At 54.6% G+C, this 10,653-nt stretch overlaps 1 long non-coding RNA gene across 1 annotated transcript; it reads left to right on the forward strand.

Moving 5' to 3' along the window:
* The first annotated feature begins 5,264 nt into the window (after positions 1–5,264).
* On the forward strand, positions 5,265–10,239 carry LOC122208644. Its single transcript, XR_006197311.1, has 3 exons — positions 5,265–5,862; positions 8,767–8,843; positions 10,034–10,239. It is a non-coding gene; the product is annotated as an uncharacterized LOC122208644 (long non-coding RNA).
* Positions 10,240–10,653: the final 414 nt, after the last annotated feature.

Here is a 10,653-nt window from a genome sequence, read left to right on the forward strand (position 1 = left end):
AGCTCCCTCATCAACTTAGCTCGGGGAAGTAGAGGAAAGGCATCTCAGGCAGAGGGAACAGTAGCTGCAAAGCACAGCCCACGGAAGCTCAAGGAACTGCAAGCAGTTGGGCGTGGTTGGTAAAAGGGGGCCCTCTGGGACAGGACAGGGGGTAGGTAGATCGCTAGCCAGGTGCCCGCAGGTTCACGGCTGGCTCGAACTTGACCACGAAAGCAATGGCGAGCCACTGAAGGGTTTGCCTGGATTATTACCTCATTTGATTCTCCCCACCTCTCTCAGAAGCTAGGATTCTGATCCTCATTTACAGCTGAAAACACTGAGGCTCAAAGAGGTGAAATCGTTTGCCCAAGGACAGACCGTTAGGAACCCGACAGAAGTAGGATTGGAAATCAGGCCTCGTCTAACCCCTTAGGTGGGAAGACGAACGCAGCAGGGCTCTGTGCGTTCACGTAAGGCTATTCAGGAAGAAGGAAGGGCACAGAGGGAGGATTTTGCAGGGACCAGGCATCAGGGCCACCGCCCTGAGAACGGCTTTCCGCCGCTGCGCCTGGGGGACGCCATGTTGGTAGGCTGGGATCCCTCCCTGGCCACAGCGGATTGGTCCAGGCGTGGGTCACCTGACTAAAGGTAGGCCAATCAGACTCCCCTATCCCACTCTGCTGCCCGGTCTTTTTGACGCTGGGAGGTGACCAGGCTCCCGGCTCAGGGGGAGGAGACCTGTACATCCCGCCTCTGCAGGTGCTTTCCTCCATGGTTCCTATTGGGATAATGAGAAATCCTGGTGGTGAAGCTTCCTGCCCAAGGCCTGGCACGAAGGGAAGTCCTGGGCAAACATCAGCCAGCTCTGCGGGTCGTGTGAACAGAGAGAGGGGCTCTTAGCTGTGCAAAGGCCACCTACCGCCTTGTGTATGAGGAGGAAGAGGAAGGCGGAGAGAGAGACAGAGACAGAGACCGTAGATAGCTCTTGACAGTGTCCCAGGACTTGAATCCGATTGACGTGAGGCTTGGAGGCCCTCCCTCTGCTGACGTTCCAGGAAAGACTCGGTGGCCCCCAGTCGTCCCGACTCAGGTTGGCATAAATGGGTTTCTGTGATGGGCCATCAAAACCGAACCCCGAACAAAACAATATAAAACACCAACTAAAACAACAGACACCTTGACTGGGACATCTGAGCAAGCCGGGGGCCCCCTGGGATCCGCTGGGACAGCGTTTGGATTCCTGCCCCATGCTCGGTTGCCACATAAAGAAACAGTGTGGGGCCACCGCCAAGGCTCCTGAGAGGCCACATCCTGCCTGTGACCGCCCGGAGGCCTCACCTGCCGAAGCACTCCCACGTGATCTGCCGCCCCGCATTCCACACCCACACCTCCGGCTCTGAGATCGGCAGACGTCTGGCAAGTTCCATCTTCAACCCCGGAACTTGTTGAACAGGTGCCTTGAGGTGGGCGAGTCCCCTGCCCGCGAGGCCCTACCCCGCCGGGCCCAGGCTGGAGCGTGTGTTGTGGGGGCGTCGCTTGGGGCCGTTGTGATTTCCCGAGTCACGTGCCAAGGCGAGCGGCTAACATTCGCCCCTTCCGCCACCACCCCGTTGGAAGGATGCCATCGTCCGCATTGACGGCAAAGAGAGTTGAGGCTCGGTTACTGCTAGCTTCTTGCTCAAGGGTATCCAGTTTCTACGTGTGGGAGCCAGACGTTCTTTTGCATGAGGTCGGCAAGGCTGATCATGACCACCTTCAAATATAAACAGGGGGCAGAAAGTGGTATAAGGAACCTCTTTGGACTTGCCAGCCAGCTACCATTGTTCATCTATACCCTCAACTTTTTTGCGAGGACAGAGGCTGGCGTACTTTGTGTTTTATTATCATTTTAAAAAGTTTATTTTTGAGAGACAGCGTGAGCGGGGGAGGGGCAGAAAGAGAGGGGGACAGAGGATCCGAAGCGGGCTCTGTGCTGACAGCAGGGAGCCCGGGGCAGGGCTTGAACTCACGAACCCCGGGATGACCCCCTGAGCTGAGGTCAGCCGTTCAACTAACTGAGCCACTCCAAGGCTGGAGTACTTTAAAGCAAATCCTAGACGTGCTATACATCCCCTCTGAAGGCTCCAGAATGTATCCCTAACAGATGAGGACTTTTTTTTTTTTTTTACCTAACCGTATGCTCATTGTCATAAGACCACTGGTCGGGAAAGTTCGCGTTGGAACTACCCCTCTGTGTAACCAGGGAGGAAGCAGACAGTTTCAGCCCAGTCCCGTTCTTCCAAGGTGGGCAGGTTCATTACAGCAGCAGGTCCCAAAGCAGGTGCCCCAGACCAGCATCCCTGGGGACCTCGCTAGAAATGCCCGTTCCCAGGCCCACCCCAGACCTGCTGAGTCAGCAACTCGGAGGCTGGGCCAAGCAATCCGTGTTTGAACACACCCTCCCTGGGATTCTGATGCCAGCTCAAGCTTGAGAGCGCCTGACCGATCTCACGCGGCTGCAATTCTGTTCTCGCATTTACTCGTTTTATTATTTACGCACGTTCTGATCCTTCCCCGCGCGGGCTGCTGAGGGGCTGGTCTTCAGTGGTATTGTTTTCTGGTCAGAATCAGCGACCCCCGGAGCCGGATGGTTAGCGGGTGAGACCTGGCTCTTCCTCTCACTTCTTAGGTGGCCCCGCGTCCGAGCCTCTCCCTCCGTGAAATGCGCGGCTGGTGGCACTTGTCTCCTGGTTAAAGTATATAAAGCACCTACAGTGGTTCCTGGTTCCCAGCCCCTGTTACGGAAGGACCAGCTGTTCTTACAAACGGGGGTGGCGAGGCCGAGCTAGGATGAGAAGGAGCCCGATTCTCAGGGGCAGGGCTGGGAGTAGGCCTCTGGGGAGGGTGTGCAGGAGATCTGGGGGCCTGCTGGGAAAACCAGGGACCCCCCCCTTGAGGCGGAGAAGCTGCCAGGCAGTGACGTGGCAGGAGATGGAGGGGAAGGAACTCACGGTTGCCCAGGGCGATGGGCTTCTCGAAGTCCCAGAGGGAGGACCAAGGGGGCCGCTGTAAGAGCTGTGAGGCCTCCGGGAGCCCCAGGAGGGTTCCCCGGCCCTCCAGGGCCCAGCCGGGAAACAGGGACAAACAACCAAGGAGCGAGGGGGGCGGGGGGGCCCTGGACTCCGGGAAGGCTCGGGGCCAGGAGGTTGGGGCTGGGTTCAGAGCAAACACTGAGGACAGCACTACCCCAGCCCCACCCCCCAGGGCTTGGAAACAGGAGTTCTGTATTATTATCTTAAATAGGACAGACTCTCAGACCCTTCCTTTAGATGAGAAATCTAACAGGGGGATAGAAATCTTGTTTCCTTTTCCATCGGAGAGAAGAGTCACTGGGTTTAATGTGTGAGAGGAGGGAGGTGCCGATCCAGGAACACAGGGCACGCTTTGCCGTGATTCCGCAGACCCACCGGTGGGCATGAGTGAGGGCTCACGGCATGGACTCACCAGGAATTTCATATTTTCCCTTTCCCCTGTCTTGCTTTTCCTCCACTCCCCTCCCTCTGGAAGCCATAGTTTGTTCTCTGTACTTAGGAGTCTATTTTCTCTGTTTATTGTTTGGTTGGTTTGGTTTGGAGTTTGGGGGGCTTTGGGGGGCGATCTACATATAAGTGAAACCATATGGTGTCTTTCTCTGACTTATCTCACTTAACATATTGTTCTCCGGGTCCATCCATGTTGTTGCAAATGGCAAGATTCCATTCTTTCTTGTGGCCAAGTTTCCATTGTATAAATATGTACCGCCTCTTCTGTATCCATTCATCTACCGGTGGACACAAGTGGCTTTTTAAAAAACGTTTACTTATTTATTTGAGAAAGAGGGAAAGAGAGCAGGAGAGGGGCAGATAGAGAGGGAGAGAGAGAATCCCGCGCAGAGCCCAACACAGGGCTTGATCTCACGGTTCGCAAGATCATGACCTGAGCCGAAGTCAGGAGTCAGACGCTTAAGTGACTGAGCCACTCGGGAACCCCAAATTGCTTAGTTATCTTGATTATGGTAAATAATGCTGTAATAAACAGGGATGTATATATCTTTTCAAATTCACGTTTCCATTTTCTTTGGGTAAATACCTAGAAGTGGGATGACTTCATCATATACTTCTAGTTTTCATTTTTTGAGGAGCCTCCAGACTGCTTTCCCCAGTGGCTGCACCAGTTTGCATTCCCACCAACAGGTTCCCTTTTCTCCATATCCTTGCCAACACTTACTTCTTGTCTTTTTGGTAGCCATTTTGAGTGGTGTGAGATGACCCCTCCCTGTGGTCTTGATTTGCGTGTCTCCGATGATGAGCGTTGTTGAGCATCTTCTCATGTGGCTTTTGGCCATCTGGATGTCTTCTTCGGAGAAATGTGTGTTTGGGTCCTCTGTCTATTATTTTTTATTTCGGACCTCCTTAATTTCTTTTATTTTTACTTATTTTTTAATTTACATCCACGTTAGTTAGCATATAGCACTATATGATTTCAGGAGTAGATTCTCATGATTCATCCCCTACGTATAACACCCAGTGCTCACCCAACAAGTGCCTTCCCAATGCCCTTCACCCATTTAGTCCATCTCCCCACCCACAACCTCCCCAGCAACCCTCAGACTGTTCTCTGTATTCAAGAGTCTCTTACATTTTGTCCCTGTCCTTGTTTTTGCATTATTTTTGCTTCCCTTCCCTTATATTCATCTGTTTCGTGTCTTAACTTCCTCATAGGAGTGAAGTCATATGATTTGTCTTTCTCTGACTGGCTAATTTCGCTTAGCATAATACCCTCTAGTTGCTAATTTTGCTTAGCGTAATACCCTTCACCCACGTAGTTGCAAATCTTCTGCCTATTTTTTAAAATCAGAGTATTTGTGTTTTGGCGTTTGAGTTATAGGAGTTCTTTATTTATTTGTATAGTAGTCCTTTATGCAACATGCGAATATTTTCTGCCATTCTCTATGGCCACCTTTTTGTTTGGCTGATGGTTTCCTTCACTGTGCGGAAGCTTTTTGGTTTGATGTAGTCCCATTTGTTTACTCTTGCTAAGGGATTTCATTAAAAAATATATTTATACTTGCTATAAAATTTACGAATCTACTGAAATCTGTTTTAATTCATGGGTTCACAAAAAAACTTTTTAACTCTAGTGGATCTTCTTCAGAGGATGATGAGGAGTCAACTTGTTACCTTGGAAACTGCTAAACGGAAGGGGTCATGCAGCCATTCTGCCTTTCCCATTCCAGTTGGAAACCCAGTTGGAGTTTCCCTCCTTAGGAAAGTATTCCAGCTGATACTTGGAAGGAATCTGGGGATTAGAATACCACGGCTTTGCCCAACGCATTCGTGAATCTAGACCTTGAGAACCAGTGAGTCCCAACATCACAAAAAGAGACGGGCAGACATTAGGAGCCAGGGGGATGGTGCCCGAGCCTGATCCAGCATCTGGATCACACCCCCAGTTCGCAGGGAGTTCAGAGCACAGAGGAACATGCAGAACTGAACTTGGAGTGTAGACAGTGGGGGATGCTACCTACCGGCCACTGGCCTGGGTTCCTCAACACGTGAATTGTAAGGGGGAGGATGGGGTGGCAGACAGGAAAGTGGCCCCTAACAATATCCATGTCCTAATCCCCAGAGCCCAAGAACATGTGACCTCACGTGTCAAAAGGGACTCTGCAGATGTGACTGTGTTAAGGATCTTGAGATGGGGAGGTGCACCAAGTGTAACCAAAAGGTCCTCATAAAATGGAGCAGGAGGGTCCAAAGAAAGGTGACTCAGCACGAGCAAGACGCGACCAAACATTTCTGGTTTTGAAGATGGACAAAGGCCTCCCGAGCAGAGAGATGCAGTGGCTTCCAGAAGCTGGAAGAGGTAAGGGAATGCACAGTCCCCCCCAAGCCTCTGGGAGGGTCACAGCCCTGCCAGAGCCTTGATCTCAGTCCAGTGTGACTATTGCAGACATCTGACGTCCCGAACCGTAAGGAATCAGATTGGGCCATTTTAGGCTGGTGAGTTTGAGATTATCTTCGACCATAGCAACGGGCAATGAATGTAGAGAGGAGACCTGTCGGTTAAGGAAATTCAAAGCACACGCCAAGTTAGCAAAATGCACAAGAGCACACTAGAGTGCCACGTAAGGAAGCGAAGAGCCTGCGAACATCAAAGTCAGGAGAATGGGCCCATCCGTGCGGCGGGAGGCGGTCGTCGTCTGAGGAGGGCACGTGGCAGGGCTCCTGGGGAGGGTGGCCCCCTCCCCCCTCTCTGTCCCAGCTGGCTGGTGGCTTCAGGGGGGGCACCTGATAAGTCATGAAGCCGCACCTTTGTTTGGTGTGGTTCTTTAAGAGCGTTTTATGTTACATCTAACGAGGTAAACATAGTAACAGTTGCGAGGATGGTTTTGTAGTGTAGAATCAGACCTCCTTCGCAGCCACAGGAGACGGGCATTTTCTCCCGGTCTTGCTGAGGTTTCTTTGGCCGGCGACGCAGGAAGTGGCCCAGAGAGAAAAGGAAAGAGGTCTGCGGGGCTCATGACTTACATTACGCAAAGGAGCGGGGGCAGGGCAGGCCTGTCAACCAAGGGACCAGGGGTGTGAGAGCGGTGTGCCCGTGTACCTACAAGCCTCAGTGGCCTTGCCCCCAGCTGCCACTCTCTGTGCTGTCCCCTGCTGTCTCCCCATTTCCTGGCAAGACCGGGCTCCGCGTGCCCAGCATGGCGACGGGCCCCACGAGGCTCCCTTTCTTGTTTCCTTCTGTCCCCTGCATCATTTCCCCGCTCCCTCTGCCAATGTGTCCTGGGGTCCCCTCCCAGATGACTGGCACTCGAATCTTTGTCTCAGGGTTTGCTGCTGGGGAAACCCCAAGCCAGACACAAAGAGAAGGCGTAACTAGGTGGGAGGAGATGTTAATCGAAAACACACAGATGTTGACGATATCTGTGCCCTGTTTACGTGCCCGGTTCTGCCATTGGCACTGCCTGGCCCCTGGCTTCCCATGAGCCCTGGCGCATGGAGGCCCTCGATAACTATTTGGTGGACAGACCCATGGGCACACACAGCCGATGTCCCACCTCCCGTTAGAGAAGGTGAGAGGGACCGATCTTTCTTCCTCCCCTCGCAGACTCCTGGCAAAGCTGATACCCTTCCACTAAATTCCCTTTTTTGCTTAAAATAACCAGAGTCGGTTTCTGCTGCTGGCAGCTGGGTCATTTCTGAGACACCTAAGTAACGCTTAGCTCTACCTGAAGGCAAAACAGAGCCCGAGCCCCCGGGCAGCTTGGGCAAAAAGTTTGATACGAAGGGGCGGGCGCCTGGCTGGCTCTGTCCGTGAAGCGTTCGACTCTTGATCTTGGAGTTGTGAACTTGAGCCCCACGTCAGGGGTGGGGTTTACTTTTAACAAGTATCTTGTTTTTACAGTTCATTATGGAGAGAGAAGTGAACAGCTCCTCAGCTTTTTTTGTTAATGTTTATTTATTTATTTTGAGACAGAGCAAGCAAGCAAGCAGGGGAGGGGCAGAGAGAGAGAGGGAGAGAGAGAGAATCCCAAGCAGGCTCCGTGCTGTCAGCACAGAGCCTGACTCGGGGCTCGAACTCACGCAATGAGATCATGACCTGAGCGGAAATCAAGGGTTGGACGCCCAACCGACTGAGCCACCCAGGCGCCCCCAGATGTTTTTTTAAGTTTTCCTATCCCCTGATGCTCGCTGAGCTCCAAAGAATAAATAGAATTGTGTTCTGTAACGAAAACAAACGTATTTAAAACTTCAACAAAGAAAGGAGAGGAACACAGTACCTCGGGGGACATGGTGATATCATGGGTGGACCCGTGTGGTTGCACACGTGGTTCAAAGTCATGGGCAGGCATTGAAGAAGGTACCGTCAGCTGCCTCGTTCCCCGTCATTTCAATCAGTCCTTAACAGCCCCTGTAGGGTCCACCTTCTTCTGGTCTGGCTGGTGAGACACGAGGCTCGGGAAGTGGGGCACGTGGTGGAGGGTTCCGGAAAGCGGTGGGAGCGTGAGACCCAAGCCCGTGTGACTGGTTCCCCAAGTGTCTGTGCCAATCCTCTGTCTCCGCAAGTCCTTCCCGCCCTCCCCACTTCCTCTCCACTGCCCGGCTTGGCCCAGAGACCCGTGGGAGAGAGCGTGACGCTCGGGCTCCCGTGAGCTGCTCTCCCCTGGGGCCAGCGTGTGAGCAGCAGAGCCCCCCCTCCCGCAGGCAGGTCCCAGAGGTGGGACCCTGCGAGCGATGGCAGCTCCCACAGCAGCCCCGCTTCTAGCCCCCGGTGACTTTGACCGGGGGGGGGGGGGTTCTGAAAAGGGAGCCTGTCCTCGGCCAGGAGCACCTGCAAATCCGCAGGGGCGTGGCTTGGCCCGCTAACCTCTGCCTCACCTGCCCGAGCCCGCCTGGCAGCCTGCTGGGTCCCATCCAGGGTGCACTCGGGGCCGGGTTTCGGGCTTCCCACGGGCAGGGGTGATGCCAGGCCCTGGCTGCGGGCGGCAGGGGGCCACCTCCGCGGGCGTTTCCTCCTGCGCCAGGCCAAGAGCGCGACTGTTCTGATTACGTGTCGGCCAGGAGCCGCAGACGTTGTGCAAACACCCCTCTCCGGGACTAGCTGTCTCCTCCCCTTCTCCCCAGCCAGGCTCCTCCGGCCCACCTCCTCGGGGGTCCTGCCTGCTCTCCCGGGTAGACCGTCCCGCGCCCCTTTGTGGGCCCCCACCGGGTCCTGCCCGCGGGGACATTGTGACACACGCCATGTGGTCTGCTCCTCCCCCACCAGGCCCAGGGCTCCGGGAGGACAAGGACTCTGTGGAACCCACATCTCCCTCCCCATCTATGGCGCGTCGCAGGCACACGGTAGGTCCTCAGTGTAGGATTATTGAATCAGTGAACGATCAAATGGGTGAGGTTGCGTCTGCCTTCGGAAAGAGGCGGAGAGCTTCTGAGGCGGGGCCTGGGCCTCCTGCGTGCCCTCGTCGGCCCGATGCCTGGCAGCACGGGGTGGCCAGAGCAGACCTGTGAGCCAGGGAATGAACGAATGAAGGAAGGAAGGAAGGCGTTGCTGTGTAGCACGATGGGGATGTGCGCGGGTTCCGGCCCCAAACTCCCGGGACACGAATTCCGTCTTTCCCTCTTCTCTTGGCGGTGTGGCCGTGATCAGATCACCCAGACACGCTGTGCCCTCCAGCCCACAAAGCTCTGCGGGTGCCGATCGGTAGAAGGGGAAGTCACCCAATGGGGAAAACGGATCCCCAGGGATCTGGGTGGGGGGTCCACACCAGCCGCTCCGGTTTCCTCGTCCGTGGAACGGGGGTGCCGGCGGCTGACAAGGAAGGTGTGCGTTTGGAGGGTCACACGAGGGCAAACACCCGAGTGAGCCCGGACCCTGGACCAAGTCAACAGTTCTGTTCGCCAGTGTTGTTACTCCCCTTCGGCAGACAGTCTCTCTCCTCTGTGCTGGCTCTCAATAAATATTTGTCCGACGAACGAGCCAGCTCTGCCGGGTTCAAGGTGCCTGCCCCTTCTCCTCCCGAGCATGTTGTCCAGAGCCTCTGGGTCCGGGCTGGCAGGTGGAGAAAGCTGACCATGGCAGGTGTCGCCACAGCGTGTCACCCACCCCCCTGGGAGCACCCCTGTCTTCCGGGGGGCATGGCCATTGTCCCCCAGCCTCCCCCTGCCTCCCTTCCCTGAGCCCGGGTGGCTCAGTCGGCTGAGTGTCCCGCTCTTGATTTCGGCTCAGGCCCTGATCTCACGGTTTGTGAGTTCGAGCCCCATGTCCAGCTCTGCGCTTAGAGCCTGGAGCCTGTTTGGGCTTCTCTGACTCCCTCTGTCTCTGCACCTCCCCCCTTGCCCCCGTCTCTCTCTCAAAACTAAACGTTAAAAAAAAAGGATAAAGACTTTTCCTAGACCCAGATTCTCATCCAGAATTACACATGCATTAGATTGCTATAACTCTTTAGTGTCCTTTGATCTGGAATATTCCATGGCCTTTCCTCGTCTTTCACAACGTTGACATTTTTGGAGAGGACAAGTCCGTTGTTTCCCAGGATACCTGTCATTCTGGGTGTGATGCTTCCTTCTGATGGGCTTTGGGTCAAGCGTCGCAACAGGAATACCCAGGAGTGAAGTGCACGTCCCCTGCTGCATCATATCCGGGGTCACACGGTGTCACCTGTCCCATCACTGGTCCTGGTAATGCTGGTCGCTCGGTTAAGGTCAGGTCTGCCAGGTTCCTCCACGGTAACGGGACTGTTTTCCCTCTGTAATGAATAAATGTCTTCTGGGCACCTGGTGTCAGACTGTGTAGATATCTTGTATCTCATGAAGCGTTCACCTGCTTTTATTTGGATTTTAACAGATTTTTCTTTCCCCCTGGAGCAAAACTTACCTACAGAAAAATCCACAAAGTGCTCAAGGAACTATTACAAAGTGAACAGGGCAGGGGGGCCGGAGGGGGCCTTTAGTGAGGTGCTCTGGGAGGGGCTCAAGCCTGGGGCTGAAGGCAAGAAGGAGGCCCTCTGAGGAGCTGGGGGGGGGTGGGAGTGCGGGGAGCGGGGCTGGGGAGGCTGGCTGGGGTGGGGGGGCTGCTGGCAGAAGCCAGTATAAGTCTAGTTTTCTTGGGAGGGCTCCAGAGCCCAGGGTGAGGTCCCACAGTTTCTTCCTTTCC

The sequence above is a fragment of the Panthera leo genome, chromosome E2 (genome assembly GCF_018350215.1).
Source record: "Panthera leo isolate Ple1 chromosome E2, P.leo_Ple1_pat1.1, whole genome shotgun sequence".
Classification (NCBI taxonomy): domain Eukaryota; kingdom Metazoa; phylum Chordata; class Mammalia; order Carnivora; family Felidae; genus Panthera; species Panthera leo.